Raw genomic sequence first — 27,273 nt, 5'->3', positions numbered from 1 at the left:
GAGAAAGTTCCAGTGTTAGTCTAAAAGGTGTGCATAGAGAGAACAGAAAATGGGAGACAGCATTTAAAGAGATAAAAGGTTCAGATTTCCTCAAAACCCCTAAGAGTTGTAAAACTTCAGATTCAAGAAGCCCAAAAAATCTTGATCATAATAAATAAGTAAAAAAAATTAAAATTAAAAAAATAAATTTTGAAAACATGGCATATCATAACCTGATTGTTGGATATTCAGTATCTGTATTAGTATTTTAAAGACTGTAGGAAATCCTAAAGTAAAGAAGCTTTCGTTATGTTTAGCCCATATCTCTAGAGTCCAGTTGACTTTCAATTGTCATTATCTACATCTCTTTGTCTGGGCTGATTTCTCTCTCTCTCTCTCTCTCTCTCTCTCTCTCTCTTTGTCTCCTCAGAAGGCTGTTCTGCCTGCTTGCAGAGAAGGATTGAAATATCAAGAAATCTATACACACCTCAAAAGAAACTGCCCTTAAAAAATAACCAATGGGATCTGAGATATAACTATCCCAGTGCCCTTGCTGCCTGTTGGGATAGCTATGAGGCAGGGGCTTTGCACTGATTCCCATAGCTTTCCCATGGGATTAAGTTGTAGCGACAGTGTTTGGCTGGCTTGATAAATTACCATTTATTAGATGTCTTCCCTTCACTGTCTTACTTCCTTATTATTCACTTACCAAATAAACTATTAATACTTGGACACAAATCTTATCACAGAGTCTGCTTCTGGGAGAACCAAACTAATGTGCCCAAGATTTCTCACACCTGTTTGATGACATCTCAGTCTTCACATAAAACTTTTTTCAAATATCCAAAGTTTTTTTTGGTGGCAGGTAAGAAATGCCCAGCACAAACTGGCTAAAAAAACAACAATATATGACTCTATTTAAGTCCAAGGATAGTCTGGCTTCAGGCCTGGCAAGAGTCAGGATCTTGGACAATGACATGGCTCTCTCCATTTCTGGGTTCTACATTCTTTTTGTTGACTTCATTCAAGCAGGCTCTTCCCATAAGGCAGAAGGATGACCATAGCACTGAGCTCAAAGCCTCTCTTCCCAACAACCCCAAAAAGAGACTTCTCCTTCGCAATAGTTCTTAAAAAGATTCAGAATGAATCTCACTGGACTGTGTTTGGTCACATGGTCATCTTTGCACTGATCCTCAAGACAGGTGAGATTGAATGTGCTGACTGAACAATCGTAGGCCATGTGCCCACATCTACTCAGCCACACCCAAACCACATAGACCAACATGGGAAGGGGTATTTCCTCAAGGGCAAATCAGGGTGTTGCCACCAGAAGTAACTTCAGAGCAGGCACATATCAGTTCAGTTCAGTTCAGTCATTCAGTCGTGTCTGACTGTTTGCAACCCCATGAACCGCTGCATGCCAGGCCTCCCTGTCTATCACCAGCTCCCAGAGTTTACCCAAACTCATGTCCATTGAGTTGGTGATGCCATCCAGCCATCTCATCCTCTGTCATCCCCTCTTCCTCCTGCCTTCAATCTTTCCCAGCATCAGGGTCTTTTCAAATGAGTCAGCCCTTCGCATCAAGTGGCCAAGTATTGGAGTTTCAGCTTCAACGTCAGTCCTTCCAATGAACACTCAGGACTGATCTCCTTTAGGATGGATTGGTTTGATCTCCTTGCAGTCCAGGGGACTCTCAAGCATCTTCTCCAACACCACAGTTCAAAAGCATCAATTCTTCTGTGCTCAGCTTTTTTTTATAGTCCAACTCTCACATCCATACATGACTACTGGAAAAACCACAGCCTTGACTAGATATACCTTTGTTGGCAAAGTAATGTCTCTGCTTTTTAACATGCTGTGTAGGTTGGTCATAACTTTCCTTCCAAGGAATAAGTGTCTTTTAATTTCATGGCTGCAATCACCATCTGCAGTGATTTTGGAGCCCAAAAAAATAAAGTCAGCCACTGTTTCCACTGTTTCCCCATCTATTTACCCTGAAGTGATGGGACCGGATGCCATGATCTTAGTTTTCTGAATGTTGAGCTTTAAGCCAACCTTTCTACTCTCCTCTTTCACTTCCATCGAGAGGCTCTTTAATTCTTCACTTCTGCCTTAAGGGTGGTGTCATCTGCATATCTGAGGTTACTGATATTTCTCCCAACAATCTTGATTCCAGCTTGTGCTTCTTCTAGCCCAGCATTTCTCATGATGTATTCTGCATACAAGTTAAATAAGCAGGGTGACAATATACAGCCTTGATGTACTCCTTTTCCTATTTGGAACCAGCCTGTTGTTCCATGCCCAGTTCTAACTGTTGCTTCCTGACCTGCATACAGATATCTCAAGAGGCAGGTCAGGTGGTCTGGTATTCCCATCTCTTTCAGAATTTTCCACAGTTTGTTGTGATCCACACAAAGGCTTTGGCATAGTCAATAAAGCAGAAATAGAGGTTTTTCTGGAACTCTCTTGCTTTTTCGATGATCCAGTGGATGTTGGCAATTTGATCTCCGGTTCCTCTGCCTTTTCTAAAACCAGCCTGAACATCTGGAAGTTCACAGTTCATGTATTGCTGAAGCCTGGCTTGGAGAATTTTGAGCATTACTTTACTAGCGTGTGAGATGAGTGCAATTGTGTGATAGTTTGAGCATTCTCTGGCATTGCCTTTCTTTGGGAGTGGAATGAAAACTGACCTTTTCCAGTCCTGTAGCCACTGCTGAGTTTTCCAAATTTGCTAATATATTAAGTGCATATAGCAGGGGTTCATTCCACTCTTTGACATTCTGTAGAACTCACCTGGAGAGACATTATTCTACAGCATTCACAACTACTTCCCCAAAAATTCTTGAGAAAGTCTTTCTCAGAAAAGACTGAAAGTGCACTTTAAAAACAATCGAGTCTGTCTGATATTTTATATCATCTTAATACACCATTTATCACTGTTTTACTGATGTCACCAGTTCTCTACTTGACTTCCTGGTTTGGCTATATTTAAAGGAGTACTGATTATCAGCTTTGATACTTCCTGTCAAAAGAAAAAGATACTCCATCAATTTCTTTCCGTCACCTTAGATCCTCACAATTCATTTCTTTACTACTCCTATCAAGGAAGATAATCAAATAGCCTTAAGCAAATGAGAGAACAAGTTTATAGCAATGAAAAGACTAAAGAATAAAGGAGATTGGAAATGTATTCTATAAACTACCCATGCATTTATGGAAACTTTGTTTTTAACTTTCATGTCTTTCTCACAGGAAAAAAAATAAACAAAAATAAATAAATAAAGTACTTTTTCTAAAGTACAGAAAGATTTAACTGCACACTTGTGGTTTTATTGGTTTTCCTAGAATTTACTACAATGCCAGAAATTAATTTATAAGTAATGGCAAGCATGGGATTGCAACCAACATCACGTGAAGAAAAGGAAAACACCTCAAGAATGTTCTCATTGGCAAGAAAATACTCATCTGCGGCTGCAATAGCCGAAAGAGAAGGGCAAGTTTCACATACCAGACTTGGAAAGCATTATCAGTTTTCAGAATCTAAATCAATGCAATATTGTCTTTCCACTTTTTTCTTTTTCTTTTCTCTGCTCCTAAGCTCACTCTCCTGAAGGAATCTCACTGAAGCAGGAATATTCATCTTATCAGAGGACCCATAATGCCACTTTCTTCCATCTTACTTTGGTCATCCTCTACTTTTGAAAATAAAGGTCCTGTGTCATTTCTATTTTACAGCTCTCCTGACAAATATGACTACTGATAATGATCATAAAAAAGATTCACTATATTAATATTATATTTCAAAGTTCCTTGGTCTAGTACTAATGGTAAGCAGCTTTTCAAATATATAACAAGGGCCTCTTTGACTTTTTAGGTGTGGTATATACTATGCTCATGCATGTGCAAGCTGAGGAGGAGCACAGATTATGTGCTGTCATTTATGTCTCAGGGGGTTGCACCCCTCTCACCCAAGTGTACCCCATGTGGGCACAGCTCCATTTTTATGAAACACTACTCTACCCCAGGTATCTTAGAACTGTCTCAACTCTAGGTCTGTGAAACTCAAGCAAGGAGGAATCTAGCTATTAAAATAGAAAAAGACTCAACATTAGGGGGCCAGTATATAAATGGTGAAACAGCAATTCCATTCAGCTATTTAAAAACATTCTTCCAAAGAATATTAATGATGTGGGGAAATGCCAACAATAAAACTTTTTTTAAAGAATAAGAAAAAATACACTCAAACGATAATAGAAACATTCCATCTCTAGATGATAAGATTATGAGTAGTTTTTTTTCTTCTTTATGTTTTTTCTACTCTTCCCATATTTTCTACAATGAATATCTATTACTTCATAATCAGAAAAAAACAACAAAGGCTAAATATTGAATAGCACAAGAAAAATCTTGAGAAAAAAATCTATAAAATGCTAGACGAGAGCTAGTAGGACCAAGTAGGTCATTATTATAAAAATCAGAACCCCAGATTTCCCTCCACACTCATAAATGTTTGTCATCACCACCTCATTATATATATTTACATTCCCCCACAACACTGAAACCTCCTAATTATCAAAGCCACATCTCAAGTTCTTTATCATCCCCCAAATGCTTAGTATAGTACTTTGTATAAAACAGGTGTTCATGAAATGTAGTGTGAATTGCTTTATGAGAGCATGATGGTTACAGGATCAGAGTGTTTAGGCAAAGGCCATCAGATGACAGGAAGAACTGAGGGCCCAGACCCTTGAAACTTCAAGTAAGAAAGAAAAACTGATGAAAGAGTCAAATGTCCAGGAAGTCAGGCAGAGCTTACTTGGTGGGAAGGGTCAATTAAAACAAGCATCTAGGAAGTCAGCTGAGTCAACAGCCCTGAAAGCCAAGACAGCAAAGCATTGCTGAGCCTGTTTCAGCTTTCTTCTAAGAGGCTAGCCCTAGGATCAAGTGTGCTGTTGGCTACCCAGAGTTGCCCCTGCATACACCAGGTCCAGAGGGTTTTACTGAAAAACAATTGGGCCACAGAAGTTTAGTTAACTGAACAATCTACAGCAGCAATAGAGAATTCACTAAAACAACCTAGTCCCACAGTAGAATATATTTTAAAATGTCGTTTATTGTCGTTTTCCACATTTCAAAAATAATGCATTCTCATTAGAGAAACATCTTGGATAACTAATCTAATCTAATCATGTTAATCAAATCTAGCATGTCCAAAACCAAGCTCCTGATGATGCCTCCAAAACCGCATCGGCCTGCAGGTCTCCTCATCTCAATTAATGCATTTTCCATCCTCACAGTTGCCATGGCCAAAACCCTGGATCGACTCATGATTACTTTCTTTATCTCATGTCCCATACACACATAGCATGCTCCCCAGCAGGCCTTTTGCACTTGCTGTTCCTTTAGTTAGCATACATTTCCCCCAGACATCCACCTGGCTCACACCCTCATCTCCTTTAGGTTTTTACTCAAAATTTACGTCCACAGTCAGACCTTCCCTGATGGCTTTCTTTAAAATTGAGACCCCTCCCCAACACTCTCTCCCTCTTCCCTGATTCATTTTTCTCCATAGTACTTTTCACCATTGAACCTATTACTTGTTTTACTTATTTGGCTACTCTTTCTCCCAACTGATATGTACCTTCAGGAGTGCAAGTTCTTCCTGTCTTTTTTCTTTACTGCTTTCTCCCCAATGGAGAGAATATGGCTGATGCTTAGTAGGGCCTTAATAAAATTTTCTGAATGGATTAAAAAATCACAAATAAGCAAAATAATTCCACCCAAGCAAACAGTATTCAAACCTTGATGTATGGTTGTTCAAATACTTTTCTATAAATTACTGTATTGTATAAATATAGGATAATACCATAAATATAATATATATATACATATAAAATGTTTGAACTTGTGTGTTTATTTTATCACCACATAATTGTTGGATATTCTGAATATTTCAACTAAATCCTATCATCTCAACTTTCTACTTCAGTAAACATCAAAGAATAAGAATAATGGACTTGAAATGAATTTGAAAAGTAATAGTAAATATATGGGGAGAAATTAAAAAGTTAAATTTTAAATAAGCAAAATTCTTTAAAGGTGAATAAAGAGTGCAGAGTAGCCACAATCATGTACCAAAATTATCAAAGAATAATATCTGAAGAATGTTTGTTTTATGTTTTTTCTTTTACCAAATAGTTATGTGGATCAACTTAATTTTTACTAAATTATTTTCAGTCTAATAACCTGGAGCTTGTGTTGGCAGAAGTTAATAGATACATAGGAGGAACCAAAGCTCTCAGGAGCATTCTGATTCTGGCAGAAGCAGGAGCAGAGGGTTTAGAACCATGAGAAGATCATCATAAATGTTCTCCTTGGAAGACTTCAGGTCCTCAGACCACAGAAATTACCCAACACTTCAATTTCACCATCTATCACATTAAGACAGAAATGTCCCTCACCTCTCTTCTACTCAGGGATGGATAATTAAAGATGAATCAGACCTCTCTGAGATTTTTCAAAGAGTAGTCTTGGCAGTGCTCAGTGGGGGTTTCCAGAGTCAAAAGCCAATGGTGTAGATTTTTGGAGCCCAATGACCCTCATCTCTTTTTCCTTGTACTGCATGAAGGTTCACAGGGGGGCACTAAGAGGATCATAGCTTTTGTTCCACATCTGCCACCCTTGTTGGCCACTTTGGGTCCTTGGACTCTGTATTCATCTGAGAACCATTTAGTTGGTAGAAATTTTGAGAGTTTAGATTGACTTCTCAATACCTAAATAAAGTGGATGATGCAACTTTTCTTGAAAGATGGAAACCAGACCCTCTGTTTTGTATTATCAATTCAACTACTGAATTGAGGTGTCCCCAGCAACAGTTTAGGGCCTTAAACACTTCCAAAAGGGGATTTCCAGGAGGGAACACTGAGTAGGCCCCTACAGAGGATTCAGTCTTCACATGAAGGGAGGAGAAAGATCAGTTACCCTTCAGCAGTTCAACTTGAGGCCCATCTTGAAGAGAGATGAAAAGATGAAGAAAATCACATCCTGAACCTACCATGTGACATGCCTTATGTTGGTGCTTTCATATATGCTATCTTAGTTAATCTTCACAACCACTACATTAATAACAACTACCTGTGATGTGGGTGTCATTATACCAGTTTTGCACATGAAGAAAATGTGGCTCAAGGAAACTGTATAACTTCTAAGAAACAATGTCAAAATTTGGAATCTTCTTAAAACTTCTAACTCCTAAATCATTACTCTGATCCAGCCCTTCCATCATGCTGTATTTTTGTTCTTCAAATATAAATGGAGGGCTTCCCTGGTGGTTCAGTGATTAAGAACCCACCTGCCAGTGCTTGGGACATATGTTCTACCCCAGGTCTGGGAAGATTCTACATACTGTGGGGCAACTAAGACCATGTGCCGCAACTACTAAAGACTGCACACCCTACAACCCATGCTCCATAACAAGAGAAGCCACCACAATGAGAAGTCCATGAAGCGCAACTAGAGAGTAGACCCCAATCACCACAGCTAGAGAAAGCCCGCACATAGCAACAAAGAGGCAGCACAGTCAAAAATAAACAAATCTTTTTTTTTTTTTTAATGTAAATGGAATAGTGGTGTCTAGAGTTGAGGAAGATGGGAGGAATGAGATATGACTTCTAAAGAGTATGGAACTTTTGGGGGGTGATGAAAATGTTCTAAAATTGACTGTGGTGATGCTTACCCAACTAGAGGGATATACTAAAATCCACTGAATTATATACTTTAAGTAACTGAATTGCATATGGTTTCTGAATTATTTTATAACAAAGATGCTACCAAAAATAACATTTAATGGAAGACTTTCCCCACCAGTGAAGCCACAAAAACCTCTGTTTCCCATAATCAACATATCCTGAGGTTCAAAGGCTGTGCTCTATATCTCTTTGTAATGTTATAAGGCAGACAGTAAATAAATGGCTTTTAATAGTATTGATAAAGCAGGTCCAAATTTTCCCACTCCAGTCAAAGGGGGAAATGCCCAGTTAAAGGCAGTTGAATGGAAGTCAAAACCATAATCCCAAGTAAAAATAAGACAGCAAAGTTTCTCTAGCATAGTCTTTCTCCCAGTTCAAGAATCTGTCCATCTCTTCACATTTCTTTCTCTTCCGTCATCCCCACCATGATCTTGCAGTTACACAAATTCAGATTCAAAACTAGAAATTAACTGAAAAGTTTACAGTATTCTCATTCTACAATGTCATCCTTTTGCCATGAATCATCAATTTAATAACAACTTTTCAATAAAAGTGAAAAATCACATAAAGCACATACATTGTACACTAATTCAGCACTTCAGGAATGTTCAAATGTGGGAGAAAATGTATCTTAGAATCAAAAAATGAAGTAATTTCCATGAAGGCGATAATCTAGTTAAAGCAAGATTTTTCCACATTTGAAGAAAACCAAAATGCTTTGTTTAAAATCAGAGAGGCAATGATTTTTTTAATAACAAAAATATAGGCCTGAGATGATAGGGAAAAAAAGTGATATTTATTGTTAGTGTGGAGGGTGACTTCTTAGAGCTTATGAGATGTTTAAGGCCATGCTCTACCAATTCATTTTGACTAGGATGAACTTTCATTCTATTTTGCAAGGGTAACAGAGGAAGTGGAAAAATGTGTGGCTTTGGGCATCCTTGCTGAAATCTACATGTTCTCAAAGGCCTGGAGAAGTATGCATGACTGCCGGGACAACTTGGCTATTACCAGCATGCTGCAGAACTTTCAACGAAGGACTGGAGATTGGAGCACCCAAGCCCTGAAGCCTACCTGTCCTTGCATAGTTCAGTTTTAGGGTTTCCCAGGTGGCTCAGCGGTAAATAATCTGCCTGCAATGCAGGAGACCCAGGTTTGATTCCTGGGTCGGGAAGATGCTCAAGAGAAGAAAATGGCAACCCACTCCAGTATTCTTGACTGGAGAATCCCATGGACAGAGGAGCCTGGCAGACTACAATCCATGGAGTTGCAAAGAGTCAGACACAACTGAGCAACTAACACGTTCATGTTCAAAAAAAAAAAAAAGAAGACAGTTTAAGAAAATGAACCAAATCCTACCTACAAATCAATGCTTTGGCTCTGTAGTATTGGTCAGTCCATTGCAAAGGTGACTTAAGTTGGAGGCAGTAAGGAAATTCTAGCATCTCTGCCCCTGCCTTAATCGTGGGAAGAATTTGCCTAGCCTAGCATCCCTTGATTCCATTCTGCCTAAAGAAATAAGACCTAGGAGCCTCAATATCAACTAAGTGAAGGGGTTAAACAGGGTAGAGTATGAGGCTCTGTTCTGCTACTCTTGCTAACAACTTGATTTCTTGAATTTTGGACAACCTATGCTTCCAGCCTACTCCATCTCCTACTAGATTCACACTTGCCCAAACCTCAGGTGTGTGCTTGGTGGGAAACCCAGGACAACTCAAAAACCATCCATATATACACGTAACAAATTTCTCTTCTTGACAAAGAAAACACAAAATTCCAAACAAATGGTGATAATATAAGAAGAGATTTTCAATAGTGAGTTCTGTGAAGGCAGAAACTACCATATTTGCTGGCACAGGAGTTGCAGAGATATTCTGAATATTTTGCATAGAAATTTTCCAAGGGAAAATCTTTTAATCATATTATTAATATCACATAGGAGTTAAAAGTAACTCTAAGTTGTAATTACAGAGGATAATATTGCTTTGTTTAATAAATATAGCATATTATATACTAGAATCCAGCAGGAAAGTACATATTCTGGGCTTGAAGCAATATGTTGTTAACTTTGAGAAATTATAATTCAAGTGGCTAGAAAATTTACATTGGTATCACTGAATATGGGCATATAGCAGGGTTATGTTAAAGAAGAAGGTCTTCATTTTCATACACTTGAGACTGGTAGTTGACCAAACAATTTTTTTAAGTCAGTTAATGATAAATAACTGCAAATAATAGTATTTAGATAACAATTTTTTAACTTTACACATATAAATGTATATTATTCATTCATTCATATATTCTCATTCACTGAGAATAGGCCTGTTGGTTGGAACTGGTCATTTTCTTTTTTTTCATAAACTAAACTCATAATGTGATGTCTCCAATCTCCAGTTTAGGTTCCCTTAAATAGTGCTGAGAGCTTGAAGACATTTACAAAGAGTCCTTCTTGGTTTTTACAACATTGCTACACCAATCTTTTGCAGTTATTTCTTTTATTCCAAATTTGACAGCAATATACAGAGTTTTAAAGATCACCTTAATGAGCCTTTACAAAGTATCTAAACTTAGCCTCACATACACATTAACTTTGCACATATATCTCACTGAATTTCTCACTAGCAAACATGGATAATTTCTCCACATTTCATGAAACAATGCATGGAAAAAGAAAGGGTAGTTATATGTCAACTCAATCTCCATAAAACTAAAAATAAACAGACAAGAGATTACACAAGCATACAAACAGTACCTTTTCAGTCCTTCTTTAGACAAAGTAGAAAATAAAATTGAAATGAAACGTGTGACTTCCAAAGAAGCTAACAGAAAGGCAAGTGTGGACTTATTTGTTAAAATATACATGAGAATGTGAAGTAAAAGAATGTATAATAAATGTAACAGGTGGAAGAGAAAAAAAAAACAGCAGGGTGCTCAGAAACAAGATCTCATTCAAGTAAGTGCCCCTGCCACCTCTTTCTAGTGGTGTGACCTTGAACAACTCAGTGCAGCTTTCTGGAACTTGGGTTTTCTCTGAATAGAAGAGGTGGTCTAAGATCTGTAACTTTCAAACTGTAATCCTAAGAATTTTGTGTACTTGCTACCAGCTGACAAATGCTCTGTCCTAACAGAGGAATGAATGGGAGGCACACATGCACCCACATTCACATACACAGCCACTCAAGGTTACCTGCTTTACATATCAGGCTTCCAGGTAAGATCCTCTTTGTTTTCTGACCTAAAAAAAAAAAAAAAAAAAAAAAGGAAACAACTGGGAATTCAGGCAGGCTCTGATTCTTCCTTCCATACAATCATTTGTGCAAAAGTCATCCAAAAATATGAGTTGTTGATGGTGTCTATTGTGAGCATTGCAACACTGAACACTCAGCTATCAAGAGCTGCTGGAATTAAGCCCTTCTCTACATGCCAGATCCCTCACAACTCTGCACATGTTTAAGATTTAAAACGTGCAGCCTAATTAGCAGAGAGAGAGAAAAAATAATAAAACCTGGCTGCTTAACATTGGTGTTGCTTTTCAATTGTACTCCCATTTTAAATTTTACCATTGGATATTTTTCCTGATGTAGTTGACATTTTCTGTTAAGACTAAGTTTTTATTTTTTATTTTTTTAAGAAAAAAGAGAAAGGAGGAAAGAGAAGGAAAAAAGAAAGAACCAAACAAGCAGTCAAGTAGGAGAACAGCCTGATAAAGATCACCGGAAGACTGTTGCCTCTAAAAAGTTCAGGAGCCTCGTAATAAATAACCCTGCATAAATCCAAAGAGATTTGAATTGTTTAACTAGTTATTAAATGTGAGCAAATAAACATACACACCACAGGCGAATATGCTTTAGCTTCATATCCTGAACACTATAAAAATGTCCTATTTATTGTATTCTCAACAGTTTAACAGCTTGAATAAATTATATTCCTTAGAGGCAGCTACAATGCAAGGTTCAAGTTCCTAAAGTTCAGATTGGTTTAGGGCATTAAAAAAAAAATTTCCCATTGGAAGAATTAAATTCTCTGAAGAAAAAGAAAAAACCAGGAGTGAGAATTTCTTCAATTAATCCATGTTTTGGACAGAGACAATGGAAATTCTTAGTCCCATAGGTGACTTTTGCAGAAAGGCTTAAACCAGAGTTCTCCCAGGAGGCCACACCCATGTCTGTTAGAAGTGTATAAGCATGAAAATATGTAGGATATTTACATATTCATTGCTCAAAGTTTATATAAACTGACTATGTCTGTACAGTTGATTCTAGGCACTTTTCAAGTTGACATTTTCTACCTGCTACCTTTAAGTTAGTCAATTAGAAAGTTCACTTACCTATATTTCTTCTCACTCAGCTAATACTACTGTATTGGGTCCCCAGAGAGGAGGCACATTACTTATTTCACAGAATCAGACGCAAGATTATGAGATGGGAGAGTTGAAAGTGTTTTATTCTCTACCTCTCTGACATACAGAATTAGGGACAGAAAGGCAAGGTCATCTGAAATTTTGCTACTGCCCCTCAGAGCTGATAAACCACAATTTGGAAAACATTAATCTTAAAGGGGGAAATGTACAGAGTGAATTCGAGTGTGGGCTTTTGAGTCAAATAATAGTGGGTCCTTATCCCAGCTCTGCTTCCTGCTAACAGAAATCTGGCAAGATTTCAGACACTTTATTTTCCAACCTGTAAAATGGGAATTATGCTGAAGACTGTTTCATAGAGATGTGCAAATTAAAGGAGGGAGGCCTAGACTTAGTTCATTATTGTTTTAGCATCATAACCTCTATCCTATGCTGATGATTTTGACATTTAATAGCATCAAAGGAGTCCTTACAGATAGAAAAATTTCTCTTAGTAAAATTCCATAATCAAACTTTTCATGTTCCACTTTAGCACAAGAACTAAGATTATTTATGAAGAATTCATATATCCTAAAAAAAATTTTTGCAAACTAAGGTTATATGTTATTAATCCAGTTGCCAATCACCAGAGCCCCCTCCCCATCATCCTTCACCAGTGAAGTAAGGTCACCATGCTACTCTGTACTATTGATACTTTGTAGTCTCTTTATACTTTTCATGGTTATTACCTTTTTCCATACCCATTAAAAAAAAAAAAAAAAAAAAAAGAACCACATAGGTCTAAAGCTATTTCAGGGACGAGGGTACAGTTAGACATTATTTTCCCCTTCTCAGCTTCCATGTAAAGACATAGGATAAAGATTCTAAAATTCAGCAGAGAAGAGGAAAGAGGATGTTAGACCCAGCCCTTGACTGATTTTAATTTGAAGCATTTCAGTATGGTTATTTCTCAGAGTCATTGAGGGCTAATGGTGCAATTTGATTTTGCCTAGATGAATTTCCCATGACAAATGATATTGGCTCATCATTTATGGTCGTGACTGAGTGCCAATATTTTTCTTCCTCCAAAGCTTGTGTAGGACAGCATGGAGCATTTATGTTCCTTAAAACATTTGTTTCCAATTTTACAAACACTGTGAATGTGGTTATTTTTGTAGCTCTGTTAGGAAAGTGCATGGCATTTGGTTTTCTTGTTGCAGTTAATTATAAATCATTAGGATTCCAATGCCCACAACAAAGGCCTTGGACCTTGAAGCTCAATCACTGGTGATTGCAATGGTCTTACCCACAGCCCTCCACTTCTTGCTTAATCTCTCCATTTCTCATTATGGAGCAGGAGGGAGGAGGGGGCGTTATTTTAAGATGTTTGTATTGGCTTCTAAATGTGAAGCTTTGGTTCCAAGGTCTTCTTTTTTCCCAGAGCAAGATAAACTTCTTCTGGTTGTAAATCATGGGAGTTTTGCATCACTTGACAGAGTCCATGTTTGAAAGTCATTCCTATCGCCTCTCTGATGACTTAGGAATCAGAGAGAGTTGCCCACGCATCATGAAAAGGACTCTTTCAGTAGCACTGGGCTTATGCCCAGATCTGTTGCTTTAGGAAGATAAATTATTTCTATTTTCATCCCTTCCCCACCTCAACCCCCCAGTTACAAAAAAAGCATTGTGACCTAACTGGTAACTTTAGGACAAGCCACTGGCAAAACTGAGAGACCTAAGATAGAGGGCCCTTCCTCCACCTCTGAACTGACCCTTCTTCCTGCCCACAGCCAGACATTCACATCCTTGGGCTGCCCTCAGACCCTGCTGTAATTATTCATCCTATCCTCACTCCCCAGGGCAGCACCCGTAGTCCCAAGTTTTTCTCATTAAAATATCTCTGCCCTAAATATCATTTTCCCACAGGGTTCTGTTTCTTGCTAGAGAGCAAATGAGTAATCTAATTTTAAACAAATAAGCAAACAAAAAAAAAAAACCTGCACTCATATATCAATAGGTGCCAACTGGATAACAAAGTGAGAAATAGACTTGATTTCTCCTTTTATAACTTCCAAACTTTCCTTCATTCATGGTCCTTTGACTGACTCAGAGTGGGCAACTGACATTCTGCCTTGTTCACCTCTATCCCCAGTGCCTGGAACAGCCCTTGGTACCCAGCGCACTTCAAGCACAATTTGATGAATATATATGAAGGCCCATCCTACTTCTCCTTCCTTCCCCTGTCCCTGGCTGACCCAGAGGGAGGCCTTGGAGCAGAACTTCCCCACCATGAACCTAAAGAAATACATTCAGAGAGCACCAAGAAGGTTGACCCAGAACACCACTTAGTCCCAACTCACCACTTCTATATAAGGAAACTGAGGCCCAGAGAATGGAAGTTTCCTCCCAAGGTCACACAGCCTGTCAGGCAGCTGTCTGCAGGCGTCCCACAGCAGCCTGACGTACCAGCACCAACAGCATCTGCTGCAGAGGATAAAAAAGTGATCAAAAACCACCACTACTCCAAAACATGAGTGACCTACTCTTGAGAAAGCTCCATGCAGAGTTGGGCATGGAATTTTACAGACACAAAGAAATCACATAAAATACAGTAGGATGCTACCCCCTTCTTTAAATAGTAATTTTATTCCTAGAAGGCTCTTCCCCCTGCTCATTCTTCAGGTCTCAGCTTCAAAAAAAAAAAAAAAAAAATGTGTTTTAGAGAGGCCTTTCCTGACCTGCTCCTGTGCCCTTTCCCTTGGTGATGCTCTTGCTTATAAACATGAATTCCATGTCCATCTTCCCTATAGACTCTTTTTTCTTTAACTTTTTATTTTGTATTGAGGTACACTGTTCAGTCGCTAAGTCATGTCCAACTCTTTGCAACCCCAAGGACTGTAGCATTTCAGGCTCTTCTATCCTCCACCATCTCCTGGAATTTGCTCAAATTCATCTCCATTAAGTCTTTTATTGCATCTCTTCTGCTGCTGCCCTCTTCTCCTTTTGCCTTCAATCTTTCCCAGAATTGGGGTCTTTTCCAATGAGTCAGTTCTTCACATCAGGTGGCCAAAGTATTAGAGCTACAGCTTCAGCATCAGTCCTTCCAATGAATATTCAGGACTGATTTCCTTTAGAATTAACTGGTTTGATCTCCTTGCAGTCCAGACAACTCTTAAGAGTCTGCTCCAGCACCACAATTTGAAACTCCAAGTCTTCAGTGCTCAGCCTTCTTTGTATCCAACTCTCACATCTGTACAAGACTACTAGAAAAATCATAGCTTTGACTAGATGGAACTTTGTTGGCAAAGTGATATCTCTGCTTTTAACACACAATCTAGGTTTGTCATAACTTTCCTTCCAAGAAGCAAGCATCTTTTAATTTCATGGCTACAGTCACCTTCTTCAGTGATACTGGAGTTCAAGAAAGGAAAACCTGTCACTGCTTCTAATTTTTCCCCTTCTATTTGCCATGAATTGATGGGACTGGATGCCATGATTTTAGTTTTTTGAATGTTGAGTTTCAAACCAGTTTTTTCACTCTCCTCTTTCACCCTCAGCAAGAGTCGCTTTAGTTTCTCTTCATTTTCTATGATTAGAGTGGTATTATCTGCATATTTGAGGTTACTGATATTTCTACCAGCAATCTTGATTGTAGCTTGTGGTTCATCCAGCCTGGCATCATGCATGATGTACTCTGCATAGAAGTTAAATAAGCAGGATGACAATATACAGCCTTGTGATACTCCTTTCTTAATTTAGAACCAGTCAGTTGTTTCATGTCCAACTGTAACTGTCACTTCTTGACCTACATACAGGTTTCTCAAGAGACAGGTAAGGTGGTCTGGTACTCCCATCTCTTTAAGAATTTTTCACAGTGTGTTGCAAGCCACACAGTCAAAGGCTTTAGCATAGTCAATGAAGAAGTGTTTTTATTGAATTCCCTTGCTTTCTCCATGATCCAATGAATGTTGGCAATTTTATCTCTGGTTTCTCTGCCTCTTCAAATCCCAACTTGTTGTATACAAGAAAAAATATACAGAAAAAGTCAGTTTTCATTCCAGTCCCAAAGAAAGGCAATGCCAAAGAATGTTCAAACTACTGCACAATGACACTCATCTCACACGCTAGCAAAGTAATGCTCAAAATTCTCCAAGTGAGGCTTCAACAGTAAATGAATCAAGAACTTCTAGATGTTCAAGCTGGACTTAGAAAAGGCAGAGGAACCAGACATCAAATTACCAGCATCCATTGGATCATCAAAAAAGCAAGAAAGTTCCAGAAAAACATCTATTTCTGCTTTATTGACTACGCCAAAAACTTTTGACTGTGTGGATCACAATAAACCGTGAAAAATTCTTAAAGAGATGGGAATACCAGACCACTTTACCTGACTCCTGAGAAATCTGCATGCAGGTCAAGAAAAAACAGTTAGAACCAGACATGGAACAACGGACTTGTTGCAAATCGGGAAAGGAGTATGTCAAGGCTGTATATTGTCACCTTGCTTACTTAACTTATATGCAGAGTACATCATGCTAAATGCCAGACTGGATGAAGCACAAGCTGGAATCAAGATTTCTGAAAGAAAAACCAATAACTTCAGATATGCAGATGACACCACCCTTATAGCAGAAAGCAAAGAGAAACTGAAGAGACTGTTGATGAAGGTGAAAGAGGGGTGTGAAAAAATTTGCTTAAAACTCTACATTCAAAAAACTAAGAGCATGGCATATGGTCCCATCATTTCATGGCAAATAGATGGGGAAACAATGTAAACAGTGACAGGCTTTATTTTCTTGGGCTCCAAAATCACTGAAGATGGTGACTGCAGCCATGAAATTTAAAAGATGCTTGCTCCTTGGGAAAAAAGCTACAACAAACCTAGACAGTATATTTAAAAGCAGAGACATTCCTTTGCCAACAAAGGTCCATCTAGTCAAAGCTATGGTTTTTCCAGTAGTCATGTGTGGATATGACAGCTGGACCATAAAGAAAGCTGAGCACCGAAGAATCAATGCTTTTTTGAACTGAGGCATTGAAGAAGACTCTTGAGAGCCCTTTGGACTGCAAGGAGATCAAACCAGTTAATCTTAAAGGAAATCAGTCCTGAATATTCATTGCAAGGACTGTGATGCTGAAGCTGAAGCTCCAATACTTTGGCCACCTGATGTAAAGAACTGACTCATTAGAAAAGACCCTGATGCTGGGGAAAATTGAAGGCAGGAGGAGAAGGGGACAACAGAGGATGAGATGGTTGGATGGCATTACCAACTCGATGGACATAAGTTTGAGCAAGCTCTGGGAGTTGGTGATGAACAGGGAAGCCGGGCATGCTGCAGTCCATGGGGTTGCAAAAAGACAAACACGACTGAGCGGCTGAACTGAACTGATGTATACAGTACATGGAACTACACAGTAGGTCAGACTCTTAAGTGCAGGAATATGTCTGTCTTACTCACTTCCATGCTGCAAGCCCCTAGCACAAAGCCAGAACATAGGTGTCCAGTGAATACCTGTTATGTGTGTTGTTGGAGTTGTATTTAATGCTACTTGACTGTGGGTCATATTTGTTTAGCACAAATGGCTTGAATTAGGCCTCCTGGTTTGTTTTTGCCTGTTTTTACTTGATCAATCTCAGCTTCTTCTCTGGATAGTAGATGAAGCTCTTCCTCAAAGAAGCTTAAGTCAGTAAAAACACATGCGAAATGATCTCATCCCATTTCATTGAAGGAAATTTGCTAAAACTTTTTCCCTCTAACCTCCTTGCTGTCAGGACCCAAAAAGCAGAGGGCTACAGTTATAAAGGAATTAGTCGGGTTTCCTCTTCTCTTGAGAGGATAAAATTTAGCTTCTGAATAGAGTAAGCTATATGATGTTTTCATTGCCTATTCTGGGAAGGACAAGTCTATACCACCTAATGACTAGTATTTTCTCTAGATTTTATTTTCTTGGAGCCTTTCACAGCAGCTGGCAACAGTCATAGGGAGAGAACTAGCAGGTTAGCTGCCTCCAGATACAGTGGATGGAGAAGGAGCCACAGAAATGGAGCATAGGAGTCACTTTTAGGGGATCATTCTCCAATTTTCTGCCAAAGTGGTTTTGGTCAAGACAATTAATGGTAATTGGCTCATAACAACACTAGAAAAGAGTGAAGGTAGTTATTGTGAGGATAAAGAAATGCAGGAGAATGTGAACAGCCAGGACTCAGAAAAGCAAGAAACAAGGTACCTTTGGGGATTGACCTCTTAACACACACTATACACCTCTCTCTCTTTTTATCTTCTTTCTCCATATCCCCCTCTCTAGAAACTAGCTTGTTCATGATTTCTGCTTGAACATACCTATCATGTTTCTCTCTTCATACATTAATATTTTAATTCTAGCTCTTACTGCTAACTGGAAACTGACTCTTTTGTTTCTCAACTCCAAATCCCCAAAAGAGGAATTGGATTTGCCCTGCTTGTTTTATCTGGGACAAACTCCAATAACAAGTCATAGGTTATTGGCAAGCCCATAACAATGCTCACTTTGGCCCTTGTCCAATCAGTGTGATAGGAATGAGAATGAAGAGTGAGTTCCAAGGTATAAAACATGCCAAATGAGGAGAGGGTGATGGCAAAATTTCCTAAGAAAGCAGTGTAGATGGTACAAACAACCCAAATATCAACTGCTCTAATCCTCTCCCAACGGAGAAGGCAGCTAGTGTCTAAGGATGCAGAAATTTAAGTCTAAGACGGTTTATCAGAGTCTCTGCCTCACTGTTCCTGTGAAGGCTGACCACTCCCATCCACAGCATCTGTGACTCTCTGCCTGGGACTTTGGCGGTCATAGATGTACACTCAAGGCAAGCCAGAGGTGCCTGGGAGCTGATGGCACCAGAAGCAGCATTCAATCAACGACAAGTTGGAGTCGGTAAATACCCCAGATGCTCTGGTTTTTAGGTCGCACAATCCTAAGGTGTGTCCTACCGTTTCCCAGAGGTCCAGAGTATGACTGAGTCACGGCAGCCCACAGAGATAAGCTGCTCAATGACAACACTCTATACTGGCTTTCTCCCTTCCTAGTCTCACTTCTCTACTACCTGTTCCTCTGAGATTCACACATCCTAGACCAGGGCATGCTTCTTAAAAGCTCAAGCTACGAAAAAGGTTTTCCAGATTTAAGAGTTCAAACCAACACTTTCTTCAGATAATGTGATCCCTCTGTGTCATGGTCTCCTTATCCTATTCCGTGAATCACCACAAACACTTAAGAATGGCAAGGCAAAATTCACAAATTTATCATTTCCTACAGTAAGATGTGTTTGCTCTGTGAATACCATTACACAACTGGTTCACTTCTAGATCTGCTGTACTTGTGGAACAGGTTGTATACCAGAAATAAAACAATAACTTAAGCCAATTTAAGGAATGAACAAGGTGGTCAGTCTCAGAAAAATGTCATAGTCGTAGTCAGAAAACTCAGTCAATAACCAAAAAGGTAATTTAAAAACAACACAAGTTCTTCAAATGGACAGGTACACTAGGTCCATACTTTAGAACTAATATCAGCATCTAAAGATAACAATTCTGCCAAGTTAATGTAATAAATGTAATGCAATCCAAATAAAAATTATCAGCAGTATTTTTTAACTATTTTATACAGAAAAATAAACACATAAAACTAGCCAGAAAAAAAAGCTCATTAAAAAAAAATAATGGAGAAGGAAATGGCAACCCACTCCAGTCTTCTTGCCTAGAGAATCTTGTGGACAGAGGAGCCTGGAGGGCTGCTGTCCATAGGGTCGCACAGAGTCGGATACAACTGAAGCGACTTAGCATGCATGCATGCATTGGAGGAGAAGGAAATGACAACCCACTCCAGTATTCTTGCCTGGAGAATCCCAGGGACAGAGGAGCCTGGTGGGCTGCCACAGTCCATGGGGTTGCAAAGAGTCAAACACGACTGCTAAGTTGGAAGTGACTTAGCAGCAGCAGCAACAGTCCACTTATATATGAAATTAAGTAAAGACTAAAATTTAGACATTTCACAATAAGAGCCACTGGATATTTTGACTATATTAAAAAATAATAATAATGAGGGCAAATTAGCCTTCTCAGATATTAAAATGTGATATAAAGGTACATTAATTAAAGCAGCATAATACTAGCCCATAAATATACATGAAATATTCCAGTAAGACCCAAAAACATACAGGAAATTAATATATGATAAAGATGCATTATTAAAGAGATGGTGTTCAAAGAATGGATAGCCAGTTAGAAAAAAATTGAATCCATTCTTCTAATCTTAAAATACATTACAGATGCAGTGAACAACTAAATATAAAAACTGAAAACCACAAAATTATTAGGAAAAAATAGAAGAAGTTTTTGTACAATCTTGATATGGGGATAGCCTTCTAAGCATAATATATAAGTCAGAGTCATGAAACAGAAGATCAATCAGTTTGACTATTTTTAAAATAAAAAATTTAAAAATTGGCACAGCAAAAATTTCCATAAGCAAAGTAAAAGGAATACATTAAAAAATGGGGTAGAAGACTTCCCTGGTGGTGCAGTGGATAAGAATCTGCCTGCCAATGCAGGGGACACAGGTTTGGTCCCTGGTCTGGGAAGATTCTCCATGCCACAGAGCAACTATGCCTGCGCACCACAACTGCTGAGCCCACACTCTAGAGCACAGAAGCTGCAACTACGAGCCCACATGCCACAACTACTGAAGCCTATGCACCTAGAACTTGTGCTCCACCACAGAAGCCACCACAATGATAAACCTGTGCATGGCAATAAAGAGTAGCCCCCCTCACTATACCTAGAGAAAGCCCATGCAAAGCAACGAAGATCCAGCACAGCCAAAAATTTAAAAATAAATAAAAATGTTTTTTAAAAAATGGGGACAAGACCTGCCTGGTGGTCCAGTGGTTAAGAATCTACCTGCCAATGCAGAGGAGATGGATTCTATCCCTGGTGGGAACCAAGATCCAACATGCTGCAGAGCAACTAAGCCTGTATGCCACAACCACTGAGACTGCATTCTGGAGCCCGTGAGCCACAGTTATTGAAGCCCATACGTCCTAGATGCCTCTGCTCCATAACAAGAGAACCCACTAGCACTGGAAGCATTTACACCACAACTAGAGAGTACCCTCTGCACACCTCAACTAGAGAAAGCCTATGCACAGCAATGAAGAGCCTAAGAGCAGTCAAAAATAATAATAATAATTTAATTAAATTTTAAAAATCTAAAAATTCTTAAATGAGGTTGATTTTTGCAACTTGTATCATAAATGACTTGGTTCCCTAGCTTATAAAAAGCCCCTAGAAATTAGTATACAAAATTAACAACTCAATATTTGCCAATGGATGTGCAAAAGATAAGTAGGTAGTCCAAAGAAAAGTAAGTGCAAATATTCTTAAAATACGATTAGTTACAATCATGATTAGTTTAAAAGAAAAACACACTCCTATATGACTCTCTTGTATGACTTTCACACTACTATACCCACACTTCTAACATCAAATATGTGGGTTTTCCCAAACATTTGAGTTTGGAAAGCAATTCTTCCACCCCAGTTTAGTGTCTTACAATATGGACTCATTTCTGACACTACCTACCTTGTGTGTGTGTGTGTGTGTGTGTGTGTGTGTGTGTGTGTGTGTGTGCGCGAGCATGCGCGCACGCGAGCTAGTCACTCAGTCTTGTCCGACTCTTTGCCGCCTCATGAACTGTAGCCCACTAGGCTCCTCTGTGCATGTAATTCTCCAGGCAAGAATACCGGAGTAGGTTGCCTTTCCCTTCTCCAGGGGATCTTCCCAACCCATGGATCAAACCCAGGTCTCCTGCATTGTAGGCAGATTCTTTACAGCCTGAGCAACCAGGGAAGTCTTGAGTTAGTGTCAAATCCCACAGATTAAGGGCTCAGTCTTACAGGACTTCAGACACCACTTCATCGTTTCAGATACTAATGTCATTTGACCCACTGACTATAAATCAGAGGTTTCCAAGAGTCCCTCCTTTGGTTCTATACTAGAAAGCTCACAAAATTCAGCAAAATTATTTACTTACTAGATTACCATTCTATTATAAAAAAAAAAATCTAACTCAGGAGCAGCCAGATGGAAGATGCATAGGACAAGAAATGGCAAAAGGGATGTAAAGTTTGTATGTTATCCCACCCAGCACCTCCCCATATTCAGCAATCCAGAAGATCTCCAGACACCATTCTTTTAATTTTACTGAAGCTTCATTATGTAGGCATGATTAATTGATTCAGTCTCATGGCCCTCTCCTCTCCAAGGGCATAGGGGGAGAGTGGAAGAGATTGAAAGTTTCAGTTCTCTAATTCTGGTTGATTCCCCTGGCAACCAGCCCCTTCCTTATGGATTTTCCGAAAGTCACTTCATTAATACAAACTCAGGTGTGCTGAAAGGGTTTTGTTATGAATATCAAAAGACACTTCCTATCATTCTGGAAATTCTATCAGTTTTTAAAGTTTTGTGCCAGTAGTAAAGAGAAACTAAAGAGCCTCTTGATGAGGATAAAGGAGGAAAGTGAAAAAGCCAACTTAAAGCTCAATATTAATAAAACTAAGATCATGGCATCTGGCTCCAACACTTCATGGCAAATAGAAGGGGAAAAGATGGAAGCAGTGACAGATTTCCTCTTCTTGGGCTCCAAAATCACCGCAGATGGCAACTGCAGCCATGAAATTAGAAGATGATTGTTTCTTGGCAGGGAAGCTATGACAAAGCTAGACAGTGTGTTAAAAAGCAAAGACATCACTTTGCCAACAAAGGTCTGTATAGTCAAGGCTATGGTCTTTCCAGTAGTCATGTACAGATGTGAGAGCTGGACAATAAAGAAGGCAGAGCACCAAAGAATTGATGCTTTCGAACTGCGGTTCTAGAGAAGACTCTTGAGAGAGAGTCCCTTGGAAAGCAAGGAGACCAAACCAGTCAGTCTTAAAGGAAATCAACTCTGAATACTCTTTGCAAGGACTGATGCTGAAGGTGAAGCTCCAATACTCTGGCCACCTGATACAAACATCACTCATTGGAAAAGACTCTGATGCTGGGAAAGATTGAAGGCAGAAGGAGAAGAGGGTGACAAAGGATGAGATGTTTGGATGACATTATCAATTCTATGGACATCAACTTGGGCTAACTCTGGGAGATGGTGAGGGATAGGAAAGATTGACGCGCTGCAGTCCCTGGGGCTGCAGAGTCAGACATGACTGGCAACTGAACAACAACAATGAGGGATGAAGACCAAATACTGCATATATTTTATTATATAGACTCTCTTATGCTAAATCTTACTACTAATAAGGTAAGTACAATGAAAACTGTAGTAAAATACCATTTTCACTTACCAAATTGGCCACATGGAAACTTTTGATATTACTGTGTTGACTGTGTAACAGACAATCCCATACACTGCTAGTGCAAGTAAGAAGGGGAATATCTACTAAAATTTTCAACATACATTTCCTTTGACCCATCAAGACCACTTTTATGGGGAATTCAGAACCCTCTCTAGAATAAGAGTCAGCAATTTTTTTTCTAAAAAAGCCAAAAAGTAAATATTTTAAGCTTTGGTGCATGGGATCTCTGTCTCAATTACTCAACCCTTTAGTGTAGTGTGAATTCAGCCATACACATTGCATAAATGAATGAGCATGGCTTTCCAATAGAACTTTATTTATACAAACAGCTATGGGTGGGATTTAGCCTGCAGGCCATAATTTGCCAACTACTGCTTCAGAGGCAGTAGGTGCAGAAAGGCTGAGCACATCCTCATTGTGACAGAAACCACTACTGTCCCAAACTCCATTTCACCCCCTAGTAAAACTCCTGCAGCCAGGATTTGGATGTCCAGACTGCACTTCTCAACCCTACTGGGAGCTTGGTAATCATGTAACTAAGCTCTCAATGATGCGGGAGCAAAAATTCTGCTTCCACCTCTGGCTCATTTCCTTAGGCAAGATTTCTTAGGAAGAAATCTCTGTTCTTTTCCTCTTTCTCACTGGCTATTGACAATGACCAGAATAGCATTAAAGCCATATACTGAAAATGGCAGAGCTACCATCAACCAGAGTACCTGAGTGAGGGCAGAGTGGGCCATGGTCCCACCCATAAGAGAAACTGTTCCAAACAAAACCATTTTGCTCCTAACCTCTTTCTGAGAAGTTAACATTCCTGATAAAATGCTTAAGCAATTTTCTGTGAACTTTAATGGGATTAAGGTTTGCTCTCAGAAACCAATTACCCACATGCCCAATTACCCACACATTCAGTTGCCAGCTGTCAATCAAGGGTCTAGTGACCTTTAACCAGACTTTCTTTTCTTTCTGTGTCTAGTCTAACAATGATTATCTAACTGAACTCTCTTCCTATCAAATGTCCCTACCAATAGTAAATTTGGGAAGTGGCCTTTCTAGGGTCCATTTCCCTTCTGTGCCTAATTGTAATAAAATTTTGATACATGCTCACAGCTAAATTGCCTGAAAATTTTCTTTAACACCTGGAACACTCAACTGGTACTGTAACATGAATGAAAAATAAATGTATGCTTCTTTAAGCCATTAAATTTTAATCTCTATTTTAGTAGCCAAATCTACCCTAATACATTCACATTTTCTAAGTTTGTTTAAACTCACTAAATGCTTGCTTTGTGTCAAAGACTATATTGAGCACTTTACATGTGTTGTATGTCACTAAACTCCACTTCTTTCTCATAATAAATACCTACCACTAGGACTGGATACCAGGCCACTGATAACAATGCTAGTTGTAGCAGCAATAACAATAATAACAGCAGTAGTTAATACCTATTGAATGCTTTCTATGAGCCAAGCACTGAGCAAAACTCTTTATATCTTTTTCTTTAAAATGTTATGGGGATTCTTCTTAGAAAAAGCAAGCAACCAATCCAAGTTTTATCACTAGTGTTAAATTAATCTCTGCAATAAGTTAATTCACTGTATTTAGAAAATGAAAGGAAACTTAACGCTTAAGAGTAAAGCTTAAGACAATCACCTTGGTTGAGGAAGATCCAGAGTAAATGAAGCTCATCTTAAAAGGAATATGATTCCCCCAAAGCATATTAGCATCATTGAGACAGAACTGGTGGTGGGATTTTTTTGTTTTGTTTTCCCCAAAGGAACATTATTTTTATAGGCTGAGAAGCACCACATACTTTTGCTCTTTAGGGCTTTTTCACTGGTCCTTCCCAAGGCAAAAATTTGAAGGTGCTCTTGAAGACTTTTCTCCTAAGTGCCCCTACCCTTCAGGAGAAAGAAATCATCTAATTTCATCCCCAAAGACTTGACTGTTTTAAACCAACCTCAGATTATAAGCATAAAAGGAAGAATTAGATTTTGATTTGCAGAATGGGCCAGGCTTGGAATCAGTTCAGCTCAGCTCAGTTCCTCAGTCTTATCCGACTCTTTGTGACCTCATGGACTGTAGCATGCCAGGCCTCCCTGTCCATCACCAACTCCCAGAGTTTACTCAAACTCATGTCTATTGAATAGGTGATGGCTTGGAATAATTTTTTCTAAAGAGGATTTAAGAATTAATATCATCATATTGACTTTAATAGGGTTGAACGAATTTTTTGTTTTTGTTTTTACATTTGTGGTTATGCTAATGAACCTATGGAGAGGTTCAGTTCTGCACATGCACACACACATGCACTCACCCTGGTCTTGAAGAAGTGGGGTGTCCTCCCTAGAGAACCCCTAGGGTCCTCTCAGGTGAACCAGTCTCTTAGGATTGTGCAGAACACAGGTTTTCCAGTGACACATTCAGGCAGCAAGAAAGAAAGAGTTGGAACAATGTAGGGATAGCCCCCTGGTGTCAAAAGAAGTCTGGCTGCTCCATCTGTCTTTTGAAAATAAGAAAAATTTCTGGAATTTGTAGACATTTTCAAATTAAGGAAGCCTTGAGAGAAAGATATTTAGGGTCCCTGCAAATGAGGAAGAGTTTCAGCAATATTAGAAAAAAAAAATTCATCCACCTATGCATCCATCCATTTATTTTACAAATAATTATTGAGGACTTACTGTATGCCGGGAACCATTCAAAACTTAGGGGACGGGGAGAATCAGGGAAGTATTGGTCAAGGGTACCAAGCTTCAGTTGGGAAGATGAGTAAGTCCTAGAGACCGACTGTACACCATAGTGCCTACCGTTAGGGACAATGTGTTGCGCAGAAAGGGCAGCTCTTCTAGGTGCTCCATCACAGTCACCACTCCCCCGGCCAGTAGTGCCGCACTGATTCCTCTCGGATTTGTGGGTGCTGCTCTGAGCAGCTGTCACCCTTTATACCAGAAAGCGGGCAGGCACTGTGAGGAAAAAACAAGAAGAAAGAAAGTAGAGGAGTGCTAGAGGAAGAGGAATATGTGGTGGGAAAAGTTCTGGACAGGCAAGTAGTAAACGGCCAAGTGGAGTATCTCCTAAAGTGAAAGGGGGTCTCAGATGAGGATGACACATGGGAGTCGGGAGATAACTTGACTGCCCTGATCTCACTGCTGAGTTTCTGCAGTCACAGAAAACAGCACCCAAGACAGATAAATCAGACGGAGGCAAGTGCAAAGCTAATTCTAATTCAGACAACATGGGGGAGGAGAGCAAACCAAAGAAGAAAAAAATCAGAAAAGCCACAAGGCTTTGCCTGGGGTTTGGAACCTGAGCGGATTATTGGAGCTACAGACTCCAGTGGAGAACTCATGTGCCTGATGAAATGGAAAAACTCTGATGAGGCTGACCTGGTCCCTGCCGAGGAAGCCAATGTCAAGTGCCCACAGGTTGTCATATCCTTCTATAAGGAAATGCTGACATGGCATTCCTATCCCTCAGAGGATAATGACAAAAAAAGATAACAAGAATTAACTCTCTTGAATACCAGCACCTGTCACATCTGACTGTGGGTTTCAAGTGGGGAGAGAAGGAGTTCTGCTTGTCTTGACACCATAAAAGTGGCTTGAGAAGATGTGCTTTGAAAAGCTGGTATAGTTTCTGTGCCCTACAGCAGCCTAAGTGCTTTAAAGTCATTCCATGCTGTACAGTTTGCACACCCATCTCGGTGGAGGGGAAGAAGAATCAGTGTTTCAATGCAACCCATTCTGAACTTCACTATGAAAAGCAAAGGGTCTTCTGTGATGGACAAAACTTGTAGAGTGGGATGTGGGAGAGCAAGAGACA

General features: G+C 39.3%; 1 pseudogene; it reads left to right on the top strand.

Moving 5' to 3' along the window:
* The first annotated feature begins 1,150 nt into the window (after positions 1–1,150).
* On the top strand, positions 1,151–26,951 carry LOC136158512 (chromobox protein homolog 1 pseudogene; annotated as a pseudogene).
* Positions 26,952–27,273: the final 322 nt, after the last annotated feature.

The sequence above is a fragment of the Muntiacus reevesi genome, chromosome 1, assembly GCF_963930625.1.
Source record: "Muntiacus reevesi chromosome 1, mMunRee1.1, whole genome shotgun sequence".
NCBI classification, from domain to species: domain Eukaryota; kingdom Metazoa; phylum Chordata; class Mammalia; order Artiodactyla; family Cervidae; genus Muntiacus; species Muntiacus reevesi.
This window is presented reverse-complemented; position numbering and strand designations above follow the sequence as displayed.